The sequence below is a fragment of the Pan paniscus genome, chromosome 2 (assembly GCF_029289425.2).
Source record: "Pan paniscus chromosome 2, NHGRI_mPanPan1-v2.0_pri, whole genome shotgun sequence".
NCBI classification, from domain to species: Eukaryota; Metazoa; Chordata; class Mammalia; order Primates; family Hominidae; genus Pan; species Pan paniscus.
Window position 1 is genome coordinate 17,854,533 of NC_085926.1, and position 22,368 is coordinate 17,876,900.

The 22,368-nt window shown below is 37.9% G+C and overlaps 1 pseudogene; it reads right to left on the reverse strand.

Moving 5' to 3' along the window:
* Positions 1-3,713: 3,713 nt before the first annotated feature.
* On the reverse strand, positions 3,714-4,937 carry LOC100975725 (phosducin-like protein 3; annotated as a pseudogene).
* Between the last annotated feature and the right edge of the window lie 17,431 nt (positions 4,938-22,368).

Genomic DNA, 22,368 nt, shown 5'->3' on the forward strand with positions numbered 1-22,368 from the left:
ATTAGTATAACCTCTATGGAAAATAGCTGGAGATTTCTCAAATAGAACTTCCTTCAGTATTTAATAGGCTTCTGACCTAATTGCTTCTGGTCAGTTCTGTAGTCAGATATTTGGTAATAGAGATCAGATTCATAATCCTTGAGTTTGGAAAGTAGATCTTTTGAGGATAGGTATTGGTTCATGTGCAACTGGCCATAATTTTCCACCCACTTTTGTTTTGAAACAAAAATATCTTAGATCATCTCAGTAATGCGTATGACTAGCTAGGTCTTGTTTCTTTGCCTTTTCTTGAACCAAAGCTTCCACTAGGAATACCCACTGTGATCTATATCCATAGTGCATGCTTGCCAAGCTGTAAAATCAACTGTCAGGCAAAGTTGGAAGGGTAAATCCCCAGCCACCAGTGCTCAACTACTCTGCCCTATTGAGGCTGGCGTCATCTTGGCTGACTGTATGATTGCGGGCCTTATATTACCTTTATCTTTCTTGCCCAGGTTGATGGGAGCAGTTTATAGACAGAAGAATGCCTCATGACAATATGCCGATCAACAAAATGGGCACCTGAACTATTTAAGGCATTATACCAGATATCATCCCCTTTCATTGCCATTGCTCCAACACTAGCTGAAGTTTGAGCTGCTCTATAAGACTTTTGTAAAGGTCTATTGGGAGAAAATATGAAGACAGGCCCAGGCATTTATAGAAAGGCTTTATTTTGTATCCATTTTCACACATCACCCAGACAAACCATGAATTTTACTTTTCCAATTTTCATATAAAACTACATACACCGCACTGTACATGTAAAACAAATTTGGAAAGGAGCCTCAAGCTGGCCTCTGAAATTGTGTAAGCAATTATCACATTTTTGTGCGCAAATGCAGTAATTATATGTGTAATTTGGCAGCTGGGTTTGAAAATTTGGCCTTAAATGGAACATAGACAGGAAAAATAAATGTTGGAAAATGCCAATATTTTATAAAGATTTTGAATCAAATAATGGTGGAATTATTGCAAGCCATCTTAATTTTTAATTATAATGATCATTACACAATATACAATAATTTTTTGAGGAAGAAAAGAACTATAGATCAATTGCCCATAGTTTTTGTCAGAAAAAAATGCCTCATTTCTTTGGGAGGATAATTGTATTTTTCAGAGGTTATGGTACATATTTCAAAAGCTTTTTTTTCTTATAAAGAAAAGATAGTGATTGCCTAGTAGTTCAAGTTCTATGACATATTTTACTATGGGAAGAATAGAACTCTTTGTACTGATTACTTTAGAGGAAAAGTAGTATTAAGTCTGTACTTATATTTGAGCTAGTAATCTTAAATTAGATAAAGCTTTCTTATAAGCTTTAAGCTTTGGAATATAAGATTACAGCCTAAATGAAGAGTAATTTAGATTTCTTTGATCTAGATTTAAATTGAATTTACATAGTAAAATCATAGTTTTTATATTGTCATCAAGATTGACTCTAATGCATGTGCTTTTTCATGTGGTTAGGAGGGCTAGGGATTGGATTTAATATAAGGATGGCTGTGGAGTAGTATCTTCTCTTCTTAGCAGGGTAATGGAGAGGTTGATTTTGCAGGTTCTGTAGTCAGCCAGCCTGGATTCCAATCCTGGCCTTACTACTCTAGTAGCCCTTTCTGCACCTCAGTTTCCTCATCTGGTAAAATGGGAGTGGTAATATGTCCATCAAATAGAGGTTTTGTCAGGACTGAATGAGATAATCATCTAAAGCACTTTGTACAGTGTCTGGCACTGGTAAGACCTCAAACATGGCAAGCTTTTTTTTTTTTTTTTAAATCATCATTTGCTTTCTAGTGTTTCAATTGCAATCATGACTAAGTGATCAGAAGAGATTGTGCAACTCAGAAATGCAATCTGAGGGGAAGAGAAAGCCAGTGAGTGACCCAAGTATGTGGAAAGTTCTCAAGAAATTCAGGTTCTTCATGATGAGGTAGTGTCCCCAACAGAGTGATAAAGGAAGAAGACAGTGTGGGCTGAGCTCAGTTGTGGAATTTTATTTCAATTCTGTATCTAGCAATTACAGCCTTCCAGGCCCGTGCTAAGCTAGGGTATAAAGAAAGATTAAGCAAGTCTCTCTCTAGGAGCCTACAATCTTTAGAAGGAATTAGATAAGTACGCAAATGGTTATAATGCATGATGCAATACAGTCCAGGGAGAAATGAACAAAAAAGATGCCATGGGCATTATAAAAAAGAATGGGGGAAAAATACGTAGGTTTTTTTTTCACTAAGATTCTGCAAGTTTTCTTAGAATAGGTAACTTTTGAGGTAGGCATTGAATATTGTAAAGGTTTTGGTTAAGCAGACGTAATTGTACTGGGGAGAAATTCCAGGTGAAGAAGAGGAGAGAAGAGAAGGGTGCACCCAAGAATACCTGGGGCTTCCAACGTGGTGAGGAGTCATGGACACAGGCCATTAAGGGAGGCTTGGCTGTATTAAGGGAGGCTTGGCTGTATTTGGAAAGCCTTTAAGTGATATGGTGAGAAGGCTGCTTCAATTTCATAAGCAGCAGGCAGCTTTTAAAGAGGAGTGTCTTGATTCGATCTGTATCATGCCTTAGATAATCACTTTGAGATCTTGTTAAAACCCATATTCCTGTCCCCCTCTCCCAGAGATTCTGATTCAGTAGGTTTAGGGTGGAGCCCCAGAATTTGCATTTCCAACAATGTCACATGTTACACTGATGCTGTGGGTTCACAAAATACATCACAAATAGCACTGCCTTCCAAAAGTTTTGTTTGCATGTCCCATTAGTAGAAGAATTTTCAGTGTGTATCCTCACTATATGTATTTTTACTCATTTGTAAGTTATAGACAAACTACCATGTCAATATCTATTATGTATATCATAAAACCTATACCAATTATAACCCTAAAGGCTGAGCTGACTGGGTGTGGTGGTTCATGCCTATAATCCCAGCACTTTGGGAGGCCGAGACAGGCCGATCATGAGATCAAGAGATCGAGACCATCCTGGCCACCACGGTGAAACCCTGTGTCTACTGAAAATACAAAAATTAGCTGGGTGTGGTGTCATGCACCTGTAATCTCAGCTACTCGGGAGGCTGAGGCAGGAGAATTGCTGGAACCTGGGAGGCGGAGGTTGCAGTGAGCCGAGATCATGCCACTGCACTCCAGCCTGGTGACAGAGTGAGACTCAGTCTCAAAAAAAAAAAAAAAAAAAGCTACGCTAATGATAATCATAGCTTTATTTTTATTTAAATTATTAATATTACAGAAGTTTTTGCTCTCACTAAAATTATAATTATATTTGAGTATGCATCACTATTTTACAAACTTTTGTTAAAAAAATTCTTTAGCTTTTGTTAAAACATTCAAATATGTTTCTCTATTCAGCTTTTCAGCACTTTGTTGTAATGGTTTTTGCAACTAAAAAACATGTCTCACAAAGACGCATAAATCCAAATGGAAGAATTTCCTTACTGGCTGTTTTAAGTAATTCCCATTCACCAAATTTGAAAATGCTTATGTTAAAATTTGGCTAGTAGATTTCCATCTTCTTTGATGTCAATCAGTAGTTCTTACAGACAATTAGGCAATATTACTGTTGTTTTATTGTTATCAAAATGGGTTCAAATTCCACTGAAATTTTTTGTTTAGAATAATTTTAAACTGGTTTAAAAATCTTGCTTCCAACTTTTTAGAATGTACTAATAGGAGATTTCAAAAAATTGATGATGATTGCATTTATCTTGTTTTTGCATCTAAATCACATCTGTATTCCCAGCTACTCGGGAGGCTGAGGCAGGAGAATGGCGTGAACCCGGGAGACGGAGTTTGCAGTGAGCTGAGATCGCGCCACTGCACTCCAGCCTGGGCGACAGAGCGAGACTCCGTCTCAAAAAAAAAAAAAAAAAAAAAAAAAATTTTCTAGTTCATTATTGAAACATTAACTTTCACCTTGAAGGGATAAGTTTTTTTTATTTTTTATTCTTGCCATACCAATAGCTGTTTTTAATTTTTTAGAGGAAATACTATAATTAAAAGAGTTCCAAAAAATTTTAACAGTTCCAGCAATGATTATTTCTAAAATGTAAAGATTTGAAACATAATTTATACAAAGCTAAAAACCAGAAGGATTCATTCTGGCTTTTTCCTTTTTTTAAAAATCCAGACAATTTGTTACAGGACAGTTCAGCATGTGATAGCAGCTGCAGCCTCAGTCACCCTTGGAATTGCAGTCCCTCCCCATGGGGACAGAGCGCCGCACTGAGGACAGCAACATGTGTTCAATCGGCTTCTTAGGGTTTTCCTCCAGGTCCATCTTAATTGCTCCAGATTCAGACAGTTTCCGCTCCAACTTATCTCTTGTCAGGTGCATGCCACCAAACACCAGAGGACCGATAAACTGAGCCTTGATATCTCCTTCCAAGAAAACAAATATCGTGGGCAGATTCCTATCGGGATAATTGGGTATGCAGGTTGTTGAAATGGCTTTGATAAATTTGACATCAGGAAACTTCCTGGCAAGTCTGCTGAGGTGCTGGTTTATCAGGGCACTGAGGGGAATTCCTTGTTGGTAAAGGTGCAAGATGACCCAGAAACCCTCACCTGCTTTGGTAGCTTCTTGAACATAATCCTTCCCTGAGATCTCCAAAACTTCTCCAAATGTATTCTTCAGTTTAGATGCTTTCCACTCAACTAGTCTCTGCCATGTGTACATTTCAATAGCACGTTCATCCTCCTCATTAAACTCATCTTCATGATCTTCCAGCTCTTTCAAAGCCCTATCTTTATATGTTGTCACCACTGACTGCTGGAGGATGCGCTGCTCCTCTTCCACCTCATTTTCCAATTCTTTCAGACTTTCCTTGGAGGGCAAGATACCCTTTTTGGTAAGATGTCATTCCACTCAGTGTCTGCGTTGGGGTCCTGCATCTTGTTTCCAATCGCTCAAGCCAGTTGCTCCACCATGTATATTAATATTTAAAAAATACTTGAGAGGTAGCATGCATGCTATGGATAGCCCCCTTATCATCACAGACAAGGTTAGCATATTTGGAACACTTGTCTATTTTGTAAATATATGTTTTTAGTTCTAAGTTTTAATACTTTGCCACAAGCAAACCTCTGTGCTGTAGAAAATACATCCATAAGTAAATATAAATTGAGAGGTTAATTTATTCTCTCAATTTATTTTGAACAATTAAATTAACTATATTTTAAAGTTTTTTTAAACATAAAATTAACTAAACTGATGACATCTTGCAGTATTTTGTGCACTTCTGGCTCCAATTCCTTAGTTGCAAATGCTTGCCTGTATATAGCAGGATATCACATGTGATCTGTCTCAGGAAACTTAGCCAAATCCTTTTAAAATTTTGGTCAAGGGAGTCGCTCTGTTACTTACACAGCTTTACTGTTAAAGAAGTTATTTAGTCCTGGGAATACATCTTATCTGCATATTTTACCTTTGGCGGTTTGAAAAAAGTGCAGTTCTTCATACATTTTATTATTGAAACACAACCTAGTGAAAATCATATGCTGAGACTTGGTAAAAAAGAAATATTTGGACCCATTCAAATTACATAACAAACTTTGTAAAACAGTAGAATTTGTCCAAATTCTTGATTAAAAATAAAATCTCAGGAATGGTTTCTATAAATCTTATGAAAATGGATTCCAATTCTACTGAACTTCCTTGTTTGAAAGATTTTAAACTGGTTAAAAAAATCCTGTATTTGTTGACAAAGGTGTCCATTTTAGTTTGTACCAAATTATTTTGCATGTATTATTTTAACATTCACCAAAGCAAAAAATTAGAATTTCATAATAAAATGTAGCCTTTTGATTTTCACTGTTGAAAGGAAACTTTACGGTTGGGCGCAGTGGCTCATGCCTGTAATCCCAGCACTTTGGGAGGCTGAGGTGGGCAGATCACCTGAGGTCAGAAATTTGAGACCAGCCTGGCCAACATGGTGAAACCCCGTCTCTACTTAAAAAAAACACAAAAATTAGCCGGGCGTGGTGGCAGGTGCCTGTAATCCCAGCTACTCAGGAGGCTGAGGCAGAATTGCTTGAACCTGCGAGGCAGAGGTTGCAGTCAGCCGAGATCGTGCCATTGCACTCTAGCCTGGAGGACAAGAGCGAGATTTTGTCTGAAAAAAAAAAAAAAAAAAGGAAACTTTACATGTTTAGTGAAAGCTTTTAAAGTAAAGGGTTGAGTTTTACTTAATTTAAACATCTTTGAAAAATTGCACAGGCTTGTGTCTATGTTTTAGAGTATATTATTTCTCTTTTTTCTTATTTTTGAAGTAGTTTGTTAATTGTGATTGGTTCATGTTATCATTACGATTATTTTAAAGCACAGTTCTGTATATGCATACTATAATCATTAACCAATATGTCAAGATGCAATATACACATAGGATGAAACTGTTAATGAAAATATATCTAAATCCATATTTTAAATGGTCTTCTAGATAATTTTGAATTTTTAAGGCCAATTTCTTATTACTGATTTTATCTTATAGTGTGTTTGATCAAGAGTTTATACTAGGGGTAGTAAATAGATTGGGTAGTAAATAGATTCAATAAACAATACAGTTTTCCAGAAACAACCAAGAAATAAAATACATGTCTGATCTCAAGGAGCTTTAAATTACATAAAGAGATAGGATGTATTCTCATGAAGCCATTCCAGGAGAGTTACAAAGCCATGGATTACTGATTTGGGCAGGACTGTAAACTGAGGAGTATGAGGAAGGAGGTAGGCTTGCTTTTCCCATGGAATCACTTGCTCCTTGATGAATAAAGTTGTGCCAGACTGATTCATTTCTGTTGACTAAGTCAGCTTCATCCAGTCTAATAACTCAGAGGAGAATATAGTAAGACCCAAACACTTTAATATGAGTGAGTTTTAAGGTATTTTATAATTTTCAGGGTTTTTGTGAGGATCAAATGCCTACCACATTGTCTGGCATATTGTATGTGCTCAGCAATTAGTACTTATTATTGACCGGATTAGCAAGAGGGGTTTGGATGTGGGAGGGAACAGCCTTGTGTGTATCTCTGAGGAGGTGTGTGGTAGAGAAAGGGCTAAAACATTCTGAATCTATTTTAGGATATTATGCAGTTCTGTGAGAATGGGTAAAATGCATAAAGTATACTCTTAAGGGTGTATGTGCACTATCTAGGGGGATTGAAAAAAAATGACTGTTATGGAAGGAAATACTTATGTTACTAGGGAGCCTAATTAGGGAAAGTGGGTTTTAAGAGGAGTTGAACTTTGAGTTGAGAGATAACCAATGAAGTTAGGTGAAATTTAGGAGAGTGAGACGATCAGGAAATATTCCATGTGGAAACATTGACATAAAAAAGTAGATCATGAATAAAAACCTGAACTCCTTAAGTTTCCGTTTTTTTGAATGTAAAATGGTGCATAATTCCACACAGGCAAACAAAATTCTCATTTATTCATTGTCTAAACACACACACACACACACACATATATTTAGAGACAGGGTCTCCCTCTGTCACCAAGGCTAGAGTGCAGTCACGTGAACACACACACACACACATATTTAGAGACAGGGTCTCCCTCTGTCACCAAGGCTAGAGTGCAGTCACATGATCATAGCTCACTACAACCTCGAACTCCCGGGCTCAAGTGATCCTCCCATCTCAGCCTCCTGAGTAACTAAGACTACAGGTGCATGCCACTCTGCCCAGCTAATTAAAAATAATTTTTTTGGTAGAGATGAGGTCTCGCTATGTTTCTCAGGCTGGTCTCAAACTTCTGGCCTCTAGCAAGCCCCCTGCCTCTGCTTCTCAAGGTGCTGGGATTACTGGTGTGAGCCACTGTGCCTGACCCTAAACCCATATTTATTAAATGCCCACTATGTGCAAGTCACCGTTACAGGCATTGGAAAACAGCAGTGAGCAAAAGAAATAGTCTCTGCTGTCATGAGTTTACATTCTACTGGTGGCAATAGACACAAAGATACGTAATAAACAGAGAAGAGAAATAAAGCAGGATCAGGGTTTTGAGTATAGCCTGATTGTGTGTGTGCGTGTGTAAGCATATCTTAGATTCCCTAAAACACAGAGCCTGAGATACACCTTATGTCCTAAAAATCTTAGGAGATGCGGTTCCAGGGCAGCAAAGGCAGGGGAAAAGGGAACATAAAGCAGTGAAATCAGAGAAGCAAATAAAAGGTGGCGCATTTGGTCACAGCCCCAGAAGGAATAGTTGGCTGCTTGGTCACTAAGGACATTTCCAGAGAGGCTATATGGAGCTTTATGCTTTAAAACTGTCTGCTGGAGGGAGGAAAGGAGAGAAGTTTATGTTGCTTTCTTCCCACCTTTTGTTTCTCACTGATCAAAGCTTCCCTAACACGATGTTCCACTTCTGGTTTTTGTTATCTGGTCTCTCTGGGAAGCTACTGGGGAGGCCAGAACCTTCATGGGCCAAGTTGGTTTGGACCTGGACTCAGGAGCTATAGAGGGCTGACTCTCTCTGCACGGGGAAAGCCGACTCAGCCAGCAGAGCTAAGAGATGAGCAGATGAAGGTGTCAACCAGGGGTTTGATCACAAGAATTGCAGAGCTTTAATTGCATTTGGTGGAGCTACTCCATCTAGGAAGCAGGGCAAATGGCTGATGTCTGGGAACACATAGGACAAATGAATCTGGGGAGGCACATAAATTGGATCTGGTATATAAACTCTTTTCTATGGTGGTCAGACCTCTCGGATAAGGTGCTACTTGAGCAGAGTTCTGAAGTAAGTGAGAAGGCCAACCAAATGGATATCTGGCAGAAATTTATTCTTGGCAGAGGGTATCTCAAGTGCAAAGAGCGTGAGGAAAGAATAGGAGGTGGTATCATAGAGTATTTGAGGAGCAGAAAGAAAGCCAGTGTGGCTAGATTGGAATCAATTAGGGAAAGGGTGATAGAAGATGACTCAGAAAGGCAATGGGGTCCTAGCCCATGAAGGGCTTTCTGGGCCATGATAAGGTCTTTGGCTTTTTATTCATAGTGAGGTGGAAGCCACTGGAGATGTTGAAGCAGAAGAATGACATGGTATGACTTTTTTTTTTTTTTGATGGAGTCTCTCTCTTTTTGTCACTGAGGCTGGAGTGCAGTGGGGTGATCTCAGTTCACTGCAACCTCTGCCTCCCAGGTTCAAGCGATTCTCCTGCCTCAGCCTCCTGAATAACTGGGATTACAGGCACCTGCCACCCATGATGGGCTAATTTTTGTATTTTTACAAGAGATGGGGTTTTACCGTGTTGATCAGGTTGGCCCGAAACTCCTGACCTTAAGCAGTCCACCCACCTCGGCCTCCCAGAGTGCCAGGATTACAGGCGTGAGCCACTCACTGCATCTGGCTCTGACTTCTGTTTTTAAAGGAACATTCTGGCTTTTGGTAGAGGATAGTTTATGGAGGAGTAAAGGGGAGAGGTGGGAGACCAGCTTGAAGACTCTAGGATCAGATGGCGGCTGTTGAGATAGGGAGACAATGGATTCTGGTTATATTAAACTAGGGCTGTTGGTGTGAAAGAAAGAGAGAACTTATGGATGATTTCAAGAGTCTTGGCCTGATCAACTTGAAGTAAAGAAATGAGTCTCACTAAGGCCAAGTTCATTTCCTTTGATAGGAACTTATCTATTTTGCCAATAAGAAGCTGTCGCTGAGCAGGATCTTCCCTTGTAAAATATTCTGAGTTGAAGTCACACATAATGCATAATATGTTCAATTAATTTATGTTTTAGATCCACTGGGTATAAGTCAATTGAAATTTAAAATTTTCATTATGTGTTAAATCTAGTTATAGTATCTCTGTCAAAGAAAAAGGCAGAATTTATCCCTAAAAGTAATAAATTGCCTAAGTGGTGGCAATTAGTGTGTGTGGTGGTTGTGTGTGTGTGTGTGTGTGTGTGTGTATGTGTGTGTGTGTTGGTTGAGGGATGATGAAATGAATTTATTTTTAGTAGCCCTACAATGAAAGGGAGGCAGGAACTCCCATACAATATTTTAGATTGCTTAAGATGTTGTCATGCCAGTTTTCATTGTTATTGATGCTAAACACTCTAAGAATATCTCTGGCTCATACAAAAGGTCCTGAATATTTCATTGTTATATGAAACAAAAAGGCTTCCTAGATGTCTGTGAAACAACACTGATGGCTTCAACGAATGCAGTGGTAAGCATTTATTACAGCACCTGGAATGCAGTTACCTGGTTGCTTTTTGTTCCATTAACAAGTTGTGAAAAAGTCTTGATGGAGCTTTTAGCTGTAAAACATCTTAGAGCGTAATCTGTTTTTAGAAGATTAATTCCATCTGAAATAGAGAAGCAAATGATAAACAGCTTAAAAGACACCAGAGAAATAGATCGTGTTACAGTTGAGGACAATAATATTATTCCACATTTAAGAAAATTTTTAGCAAGAGAAAAAAAAATCTGAAAAGAACCATGAGTTTAGCTGTGCTTATTGCAAGAAATTAGTTCGGATATTTTTGCAAAGACGTGTTAAAGGGGAACGAATAATTAGGACTTTTCTCAGCTAAAAAAAAAGACGTAGAAAATGTTATTTTAGAAACATTTTTGGTTTATGTAATTATTCGAAAGCTCCTTAGACCCTAAAAACAAAAACAATCCTCCAAACTTTAAATTTATGATTTATTTATTTACTTATTTTTCAATCTGAACTTTCTGAAAAGAGTGACTGCAAACTCGAGTGAATCCTGATGTCTAGTCAAGAACAATACAGATGAGACTTCACTGGCAGAAGTTCTGCTTGGGACAGACAAATACTTTATTGATAAGGAGATAAATAATTCAATGTGTTCTCTGAATCTGCAGGGAATATGGTTAGATTACAAAATTTTATTTATTTATTTTTTTTAATAACAGAGGTCAATGCGCATTGTTGTCAGCAACATCAGTAAGAAGGAAGTACCACATCAGCTGTAACCCACTACAGCTGAACAGGAGAAACTGATCCAGGTTTTAGTGCAGCTCAGGGCATGCTGTGAATGATTAGCAAATGTGGATACCCAGTATGCCTTGTGGAAAGACACACTTGATGATAAATAACACTCTTTAGAGTTGTCGACAGACAGGCTCAGGGAGAGATACGCTGTTTACCCAAAGGGTAGTAGCATATGACATTTACCCCCGCAAGGAGATGTTGCAGATGGGAAATATTATCAATTCCAGAGGAATTTTTAGATACATTTATAGATGATACACATAGATGTCTGAGAGCTTCTGGGACATTCCAGCATCTTTGGACTTTCACTTAATTCACTAGTCATCCTTTGATAGTGAACCCGATGTGCCATTAGTGAGGCCTTAATGTAATATCTTTTATGTTCTAATTTTAGGAAAACCTGATATAATGAAGTAGTCATAAATTTATTTTTGCAGGGGATTAGGCTAGGTAATGATAAATAAGAAATGAAGGGCATTTTCTTATACAGATTGCTATTATCTGGTAAATAATAATAGTAATTATTATGTTTCCCTAGGCGACATAAGTCCTGGTTGAAATGGCATGACATTAACAGTAACAACACATATTTCTTTGGTTTTCCTCTCATCTGTAATTGCAAGACCTTTACTTCTGGAAAAGGTCCTGCATTTATTGTTGAGAGTCCCACATAGTTTCTGATGAGTACCACATATGGCCCCCATATTCTTACCATTTCTTCCATTGCCTCCTTCTGCTTAGGCCTCCACCCCTCTGACATTTCACTGGGCCCACAGCCAAGCTGCCCTTTATGGTTCCACCTTTGTTGTTAAGCATCACTACCATTGATGCGTGGGAATTCTTAGGTGGCAATGGGGCCTCATACTTTCTGGAGTCCTTAGGGTGCCAGAGCCACATGATATTCCTGGCAGAAGTAGATAGAATGTTTCTCTCCCAGTTTTGGGTTATACCATGAAGCAGGGCTGTTTGTGCCAATTGTCTTAAAGAGCTCTACTGCAATAGTTCTTCCTTTTCTCATCCATGGCTTTCCCTCCCTGATTCTTTCTCCTTTCCCTCCCCTTCTCCCCATCCCCCATCACCACAAACACAATGAATTTCATGGAGAATGGGGGTGGAGGAAAGTGAGGGTAGAGTAAGCAAATCCAGGTGACAACTCATAACTCAGAATCACTCCCTCCTCCAGTAACCACTGTTATCAGACTGTCATGCATATCTGATTCCCTTTTCCCTTAGGATGACGTTCTCTTAGTTCTTATAAATAGACTCATAGTCAGCCTACTTTATCAGGCCTGAAACCATGCTCAAACATTATAGGCTGATGTCTGTTAATAATAATTTACATTTGAATCTCATCACAAAGCATTTTCATAGACACTATCTCATTTTTCTCACAAAGAGCTGATGATTTTTTGGACATTTTACAGAGGAGGACACTGAGGTTCAGAGAGATTAACTAATCAGGGTCATACAGCTTAGGCTTTGCATGCAGATTCCATAGTGTGGTATTCATATTTCACCACTCACTGGCCTTCACTCACTGGTAAAAGGAAAGAATATATTTTCTTTTTGAAGATATTTTTCTTGGATCCTCCTGACCTCCCATTCTATTTTGGAACAACTACTCTCTAGTCCTGTTGCATAGCTCTCCACCTGGGATACGTGTTCATTGAATTTTTGCTTCAAAAATAACATGTCTTTTAATTTCCTCTCTTTCTAGCTCTCCACATGAATCCTTTGCCCAGTCATAGAGAATTGTATGCAATCTTCTGAATGCGCATGCCCCTTCCACCTTTGTGACTTTACACATGTGTCTTAGATTGGGTTCCCTGAAAACAGACTCTGAGATGGAGAATTGCATGGGGAGTGCTCTTAGGAGATCACTCACAAAGAAGTGAGAAAGGAAAGATTGCAAGGAATTGAGGAAGGAGACATTGTAAGGAAGGTAGGATTGGACAGAGGAAGGAGCTGATGTGCAAGGTGGTTGCAACCGAGATCTTAGACAATCCTACAGGGAACAAAACCTTGGGGCTAGACAGTTCCCTGAGGCTGAGAGAAATTCCCAGTCAAGAACAAAGATGTGAGCAGTCAGCATCTGCTATTACCAGCAGCCGGGCGATAAGTGAGTCAGCCTTGAAAATATCAGTGAAAATATCCAATACAGTGAATATCCACTCAGTGAAAATATCCACTACATGTATTTTCTCTCCACTTTAATGTCCTTACCCAGCTTAATTGTTCAAACTCATGCCATATTTTACTTGTTTAATATTTGAATAATTTTTTTCTGATACTAGTAATTTTTCTTGGAGCTTCCATTGACATTCTTTCCCTCTCTTCACCATGAGAAAATAAACATATGTTTGAATTTAATTGCTAAGCTCAACCTGCTCCTTTATTTTAAAATGACTGCAATGAAATATACTTTCTTTTTGAAGACATTTTTCTTGGATCCTCCTGGCTTCCCATTCTACTTTGGAACAACCGTACTCTAGTCCTGTTGCATAGCTCTCCATCTGGGGTATGGGTTCACTGAATTTTTGCTTTAGAAATAACATTTCTTAGATTCCATGTCTTCTTGTTTCTTGTGTTTCTGTTTACAGCCTCAAGTTACTTTTTACAAAGGACTGATGGAGGTAAAGTTTTTGTCTAAAAATGTATTTGTTTTGCCTTTACTTGCTATTTTGGCATGAATAGAATTCTATGTTCAAAATAATTTCTACTCATAACTTTAAAGGGTTACTCCATTGTCTTTTAGCAGCTAATGTTGCTGATGAGAGGTCTAATGCCTTTGTGCTTCTCCTTCCTATATAGATAACCTGTTCTTTTTAGGTGACTATTTTTGGATCTTCGTATTGTCCTCAGTGATCCAAAATGTCAAATTATCCCTAGAGATGGCTCTTCTTAAAGTTATCCTGTTAGGCACTTTGCGGTTGCCTTTAATCTCATGGCTTCTGTCATTTTTCAGCTGTGGAAATTTGCCTCCAATGTTTTCTTTCCTTTATTTTCTTAGTTTCTTCTTGTATCTCATTCATGGATCTCCTCAACTGATTCTTTGTTACCCATTTCTTTTTTTTTTTTCCTCAGTGTTTTGGGATATTTTCTCTTCTTCCACCCCCCATATTTTCTATCAAATTTTTTATGGCAATTATATTTTTAATTGCCAAAATTTCTTATTTCTGATTATTCCTTTTTATGACGATCAATTCTTGTTTTACAACTGCCGCTTTTCCAAAACTTATGGCAAAAGAGCTGGACTTTCATACTCCTGAACGTCTCAGTCATTAGAATGCATGAAAGTGTGTTTCAGTAGTTCAAGAGCATTTCTTCAAAAACGATCCCAAGAGATATAGATGGAGCATTGAAGTAATAACTTACCGATACAATTTTGACTGTGATGTGATTTTTTTTTTTATTGAGCCCTATGAAAATGGTTCAAATGAGTTGCATCTCATTTTAAATTTGTTAGAACCCTACCTGGACATTTCTCGGGACTCATTATAACTTTTCAGGCAATATCTGGGTCTCACTTATTAGCAAAGTGGGATTAAACCAGATGGGGCAGAAAAGGGTTAAAATTAATTGGATTAATTCAAAGTGAGGAAATATTAAGGGTTGCCATTATGTACAGATTAGAGAGCCTATAGTGAGATGGTGAGTTATAGAGAGATGGAGAGTTATGGTGGGAAAGTTATGGTGGGAAGTGAGAAGTCCATAGAATATGGTCAGATGTTAGAGGCTTTTTGGCAAAGGATGATGAGAGATTCCAATTTAAGGTATGCATTTTCCCTTATTCATGATCTTCATTGCTGAAGTTATTGCAAACAAAGAAAAATTTACTGTAAATAAAGGAGAAAGGACTGAGAAATTATTTCAAGTGCTGTGAAAAAACACTGCTGATGGGTCACTTTCCTCCTAAAAATTTTAGATAGTTGAGAATTCAGAAGAACTCAATTTTATGTAATATGTTACAGTTATTTTTGAATTACAAAATCTGATAATTGTGAGCATTGCCTAGGTTAGGATTGAGAATGAATTATTACTGAATGCCTTTTGGCATAATCTGTACCTGTATGTTTTTAGACATGGAAAAAGAGAAAGAGTAACCTCCCGCCCTGGCTAAACTCCACACTTCTCTTTTACTCCTCCAATAAAAATATCTTTAATTTTTTTTGAAAAAGTGCTAGATCGAGAACTTTATAACCCTTGGGAAAAAAATCTGCAAAAGGGCCAGTCTTTGCCTCTGGGGGTTATAAAATATGATAATTAATATTATATGATGACATTGCTCAGAGCTATCCTGTTCATCAAATAACTTGTCCATTTTTACTAATATGATTGGATAAATGTTTTCATTCATATTGGGGTGCCAAGTCCACTTAACCTCATTAGATGGAAACCTTGCCTTTCATTTCTTTGGTGTCTCTCCAGATGAGATAGGGGAGGGTTCTGTGCACAGTTGGCATGGATACAATAAGGGACATTGACTTATTGATTTACTCTGAGAATTCGTGGGCAACCCTTGGAAATATACAATGTTAGTGTAAATTTTAGAGTTTACTGAGAAATAAGCTCTAAGAGAATATTCAACTTTGAAATTTTGAGAAAGGGAAGTAGCAGACATATGAACACGAAGATGAAAACATTTATTAAATTTAAACATTAAATGTAAGGGCAAAATGAACATTACTCTTTAATCTTATAAACTGCAAAATAAGATAAATCAAGTCCAGTAACTTCAAGTTGACAAAGAAGGCAGGTTTCCCTTCCTCCCCTTTCCTAGGACTCATCACATTAATATATATATATGGACCCAGCATCATCATTATGCATGTTTTCTGTTTCACCACTATGCTTTCTTTAGCATTAGCTCCATGATTGGATTTTGAAATATAGAGGCATTGATCACAAATTTTAAATTAAAAAAAACAAACAGTAGGTATGATGACATTTCCCATGTTTAAAGAGCTCTTGAACTTGCCACTTACTAATTTCTCAGGCACATTTAAAAGGCTTTCAGGTTAACTATAGCAAAGCCAAACACTGCAGTTCTGTCCCATCCATCTTCAGAATACAGGAAACAGATCAATATTTGAGCTGCTCGAATCTATAAGCAAACCTTTCAAAGGAGCCTAGTACAAGGAAGAACAATTCTTTAATTAGTCTCATAACATTTTTGAAACCGATTTTGATAAAAGTATTCACTATATATAATTTTTTTGGTTTTTATTAATGGTTTGTGATAGGGTAAGTGTACAGATTTGTGCCTTACTAAGAAAAGTCCAATTGAACATATTTTGTTTAAATTAATAAAGAACTGTAGGGAGAATTGGGGGTTGAAGGATTAGGTAATAAATAAGAGAAACAGATGCAGATGAAATACTATTTCCTTCGTGTTGTGTATTTCAGGGAATCTTTAATTCACCTGAATATGGCCATGAGTTATGCTTAGAGTATTGTATTAGAATTCCTAGTAGAAAGGGATTTAAATATACATGTAAAGTTAAATATTGTTAGACAGTAAAATATTGATTGCTTACCACAAACAATGCAGCAGAGTATCTAACACTTGTTTTCCTTGTGGAACATAATAAGGTAATTAATTTATCTCTAGCTGAGTTTTATTTGAGAAATTTTCTTGTGTGTGAAACAGATTTAATGTATTTTGTGTGTGTCTCAAATAGCTATTTGTGCTATAATAACCATGTGCAGTTTGTGGTGGCACTTTAATAATCATCACCTTAAAAATCGTGATACTTTCTTCTTTTAAATAGTAAAATACAAGGCTCAGTAGTAAAATAGCACTCTGGATATAAAAGCTAATGACTAATAGGAAAGTTCTGACCCTCTGAATTGCGTTTACTGTTCACCAATGATTATGTCATTAGGAATGAATTAGATAGTCAATGAGGTGAATCTTCAAATCAAAGCTGCCACTTTGAAATTTTCAATAATCTGTTCACTTGTAGGATTAGGATAGTATTTAATGACCATTAGTGTTCTATTGCTGGGGTTATGTGGCCATGAAAAACAGTTTTCTTATGGTATCATTTTTTTTCTCTCTCTCTCACTTTTTTTCTTTTAGAGTAACCATACTTTTTAAACCTTGAGTTCTCTGATTATTTACTCTTGATGTGAACAGCCAGGCAGAACCGAAATAACATGCTATTTACTATATGGAAAAATCACGGGACAGCAAAGAGTGATGGGGTCGAGCAGAGGTCAGAGGACTGTCCTAAAAAGTGAATGTTCCAGAATGTTGATGGCTGATGATTCTTGTTTCTGCCTCTCATTCATTTGTTTCTGCACACTGTTTTTACTATCTCAATAACATAAAGAAACATTATGACTATCAATGTTTTTTGTCTACTGGGAAAATTCATTTATGATTTTTAGATCTAATTTTGTGTACTCTCTTTTTATTGCAAAAACATTACTTTAGGTCTTTTGTGGATACTCAACCATTTGTACAGACTAGAATAATAGCTACAAGAGTGGCTGCCATTTATTGCACGTTTGCTATGTCCTAGATCAGCGGTCTCCAACATTTTTGGCACCAGGGACAAGTTCTGTGAAGACAATTTTTCCACAGACAGGGTGGGCTCAGGGTGAGAGTTTGGGGATGAAACTGTTCCACCTCAGATAATCAAGCATTAGTTAGATTCTCATCAGGAGCGGAGCGTGCAGCCTAGATCCCTCTCATGTGCAGTTCACAATAGGGTTCACTCTCCTATGAGAATCTAATGCCAATGCTGATCTGACAGGAGGCAGAGCTCAGGCAGTAATGCTCGCTTGCCCTCGGCTCACCTAGTGCTGTGCATCCAGGTTCCTAACAGGCCTAGGACTGGTACTGGTCTGAGGTTCCAGGACTGGGGACCCGTGTCCTAGATGACATGCTAGAGACATGTTCTGCATCATCCTATGTAGTTCTTACTTTTCATCTAAAAGCAAGGGATTATCATTTCCTCTTTACGGATGAAAAAATTCAAATTTATATGGTTAGTTGATGATCAAGTTGATTACCTGAAATTTGAATGCAAGTCCCACCAGTATGTAATCTACACAAGGGCAGGCATTTTTGTATTTTGTTTGCTGATGTATCTATCTATAGCACACAGAATAATATCTGGCACCTCTTAATTGCTCCGCAAATATGTGTTGAATGAATAGATGAAGATATATTTAGTTCCAAAGTCCATGTTCTTTTACTACACAGCATTACTTAGTTACCCTTCCCCCCTAGTACTGGAACCTTATGATAAGAGAATATTTTACATTAAGATTAAACTTCAGAATCTCTAAAGCATTCAGCAGAACAGCAGATTATCCAAAAAATAACATCTGTCATTTTCTCTTTGGTTCATGGGATGATAGAAGTTCAGAATTCATTGTAAGGGTACAAAGGAATACACACACACACACACACACACACACACACACACACGTCGTTAATGTATGTCAGCAGGTTACTTTTTTTGACAATAAAATCACTTACCCCTACAGAACATGCCTGAAGCATGGCTCAGACTACTTAAAAATCATGACTAAGCATCATGAGTGTCCTGATAAACACATCCAATTCTGGCCTCCTAGCCTGGAATAAGAGGCATAGCTATCTTTCATGTGGCCTTTAATCCTAGGCAAACCTGTGCTTCTCCTCTTGTGGAAGTCTGCACAGGCAGTCCTGGATGCAGGACAGCGTCATGAGGCAGAGAGACTTAGTAGATAATGTATTGTCTTATGGTCTCTATATACCAAGGAGATACACACAGGTAGGCCTTCTTTGATGGATATTCTGGATACCCAGGTTGTTTTGTTTACCCATCATCTATTCCACTTTCTTCTGGTAACATCACCCTAAGATTCCTTTGGTGAACCATTTCTTGCCAGGCCCATCCTCCATCCCTTATTTCATCTCTTCTGGCTACACAAATTGATTCGGGAATGGGTGGGTAATCCAAATTGGTTCAATTCAAGTCAGGTCTGGGACTTTTGCTAGACCTTTGGGAAGTTGGGCTCTTTCTTCTGGGGCTTCTGAACTGATAGACTGTTAGTTTGAAGCGGTCAGAGACTGCCATAGAAAAGGATCTTGACTGAGAATGAAGCTAACAAAGAGGAAAATAAGAGGCCTGGTAATAATATTTACATTACAAAGCTTAATCTACCTTTGAATTTTTAAGATACATGAACTACTACATGTCCTTATTTGCTTAAGTCTCCGGGTAGGTTCCTATCCCTTGTAATGGCTTAGCATATAATAGCTGAGAGTCTTCATATTTTGATGTAGACTTCCTTTCTTGCTTGTCTTCCTTTTGTTTGTTAAATTTCCCTGAATCATCACCAAAACACATTGTAACTTTGAAAAACTCTTTCCCTTGGGAACCGTCATTTGATCCATATAGTGGCTATGTGATGGTGGTTCAAGTGATACTGGGCACCAAGTAATTGAACAAGAATTTCCTAAATGTGTTTGGTGGAATACTAAAGTGAGACTTCTTTTTCAAAATATTTGTTTTTATTTTCTATTTTTAACATTTTTGTGGGTACATAGTAGGTGTATACATTTATGGGATACATGAAGTGTTTTGATACAGACATGTAATGTGAAATAAGCACATTATAGGGAATGGAGTATCCCCTCAAGCATTTGCCCTTTGAGTTACAAACAATCCAACTACACTCTTTAAGTTATTTTAAAATTTACAATTATGTTATTATTGACTATAGTCACCCTATCCCTATCGTACTATAAAATAGTAGGTCTTGTTCATTCTTACTACGTTTTTATACCCACTAACCATCCCCATCTCCTCCCCAGCCGCAGCCGCCGGCCAACCCCACTATCATTCCCAGCCTCTGGTAACCATCCTTCTGCTCTCTATGTCCATGAATTCAATTGTTTTTATTTTTAGCTCCTATTTGTTTTCTGGTTTATCTTTCTTCCTTCTTTCCTTCCTGTTTTCCCCTAGTGAAGGTGATTTTTCTCTGGCGATATGATTCAGCTTCTTGGTTTTTATTTTTTGTGCATTCATTGTATGTTTTTTGGTTTGAGGTTACCATGAGGCTTGCAAATACTATCTTATAACCCATATTTTAACCTGATAACAACTTAACACTATTTGCATAAACAAATAAACAAGCAAAAAGAAAACTAATAAAAACTCTATGCTTTAACTTTACTCCCTCACTTTTCAACTTTTTATTGTTTCTACTTATATCTTTTTGTACTGGCTATGTCTGGAAAAGTTGTTGTAGTTATTATTTTTGATTGTTTCATCATTCAGTCTTTCTACTTAGGATAAGAGTAGTTTACACACCACAGTTATAGTGTTATAATATTCTGTATTTTTCTCTGTATTTACCATTACCCGTGAGTTTTGTACTTTCAGGTGATTACTTATTGCTTATTGATGTCATTTTCTTTCTGATTAAAGTTCTCCCTTTAGCATATCTTGTAGGACAGGCTTGGCATTGATGAAATCCCTCAGCTTTTGTTTGTCTGGGGAAGTCTTTAATTCTCCTTCCAGTTTGAAGGATATTTTCACCTGATACACTATTCTAGGGTAAAAGTTATTTTCCTGCAGCACTTTAAATATGTCATGCCTCTCTCTCCTGGCCTGTAAGTTTTCCACTGAAAAGTCTGCTGCCAGATGTACTGGAGCTCCATTGTATGTTATTTATTTATTTATTTTCTCTTTCTGCTTTTAGGTTCCTTTCTTTATTCTTGAACTTTGGGAATTGTATTATTAAGTGTCTTGAAGTAGTCTCCCTTGCATTAAATTTGCTTGCTGTTCTATAACTTTCTTGTACTTGGATATTGATCTCTTCCTCTTGGTTTGAGAAGTTCTCTGTTATTATCCCTTTGAATAAACTTTCTATCCCTATCTTGTTCTCTACCTCCTCTTTAAGGCCAATAAATCTTAGATTTGCCCTCTTGAGTCTATTTTCTAGATCCTGTAGGCATGCTTCATTGTGTTTTATTCTTTTTTTGTCTCCTCTGACTGTGTATTTTAAAATAGCCTGTATTCAAGCTTACTAATTCTTTCTTCTGCGTGATTAATTCTGCTATTAAAGGATTCTGATGCATTCTTTACTATGCCAATTGCATTTTTCAGCTCTAGAATTTCTACTTGATTCTTTTTAATTATTTCCATTTCTTTGTTAAACGTATCTAATATGAATCTGAATTCTTTCTCTGTGTTACCTTGAATTTCATTGAGTTTCCTTATGACAGCTATTTGAATTTTCTGTCTGAAAGTTCACATATCCCTGTTTCTCCAGGATTGTTCCCTGGTGACTTATTTAGTGCATTTCATGAGGCCATGTTTTCCTAAATGGTGTTGATGCTAGTAGATGTTCTTTTGTGTTTGGGTATTGAAGAGTTTGGTATTTATTGTAGTCTTTACTGTCTGGGCTTATTTATAGCTGTCTTTCTTGTGAAGGCTGTCCAGATATTTGAAATGACTTGTGTGTTGTAGTCTAAGCTGTGCTTTAGGGGGCGCCCCAAGCCCAGTAACACTGTGGTTTTTGCAGACTTGAGGTACTGTCTTGTTAGTCTTGGACAAGATCTGAGAGATCTGCATTACCAGGCAGAGACTCTTGTTCTCTTTCCTTGCTTTCTCCCAAACATACAGGGTCTCTCTTTCTGTTCTGAGCTAGCTAAAGGTGGAGGTGAAGTGACACAAGCACCCCTGTGGCCACCAATACTATGACTACACTGGGTCAGACCTGAAGCCAGCACAGGACTAGGTCTCACCCAAGGCCTGCTGTAGCCACTCCATGACAACTGCCTATATTCACTTATGGCCCTGGGGCTCTACAGTCAGCAGGTGGCAAAGTCAACCAGGCCTGTGTCCTTCCTTTCATGGTGGCAATGACCCCCAGTCCCTGGGTGGGTCCAGAACTGCCTTCTGGGAGTCAGGGACAAGAGCTAAATTCCTTAGAAGTTTATCTGGTATTCTATTGTATTGCGGCTGAGCTGGCACGAAAACTACAAGATGCATTCCTTCCCACTCTTCCCTCCTCTTTCCATAGGCAAAGGAGCCTCACCCTGTAGCTACTGCCACCCCAAGCCATGAGGAGTAATGCCAGACTACTGCTGATGTTCCTTTAAGGCCCAAGGTCTCTTAAGTCAGCTTGTCATGAATGCTGTCTGGCTCATTACTCACCCTTTAGGGCAGTAGACTCCCCTCTGGCCCATGGGAGGTCAAGGAATGTCATCCAAGAGCCATGTCCTGGAATTGGGGACCCCAGGAGCCCACTTGTGTTCTACCCCACTGTGGCTGTGCTGTTACCTAAGGTGCAAGACAAAATCCCATTTACTTTTCCCTCTGCTTTTCTCAAGCAGATGAAGTTTTGCCCCACAGCCACCACAG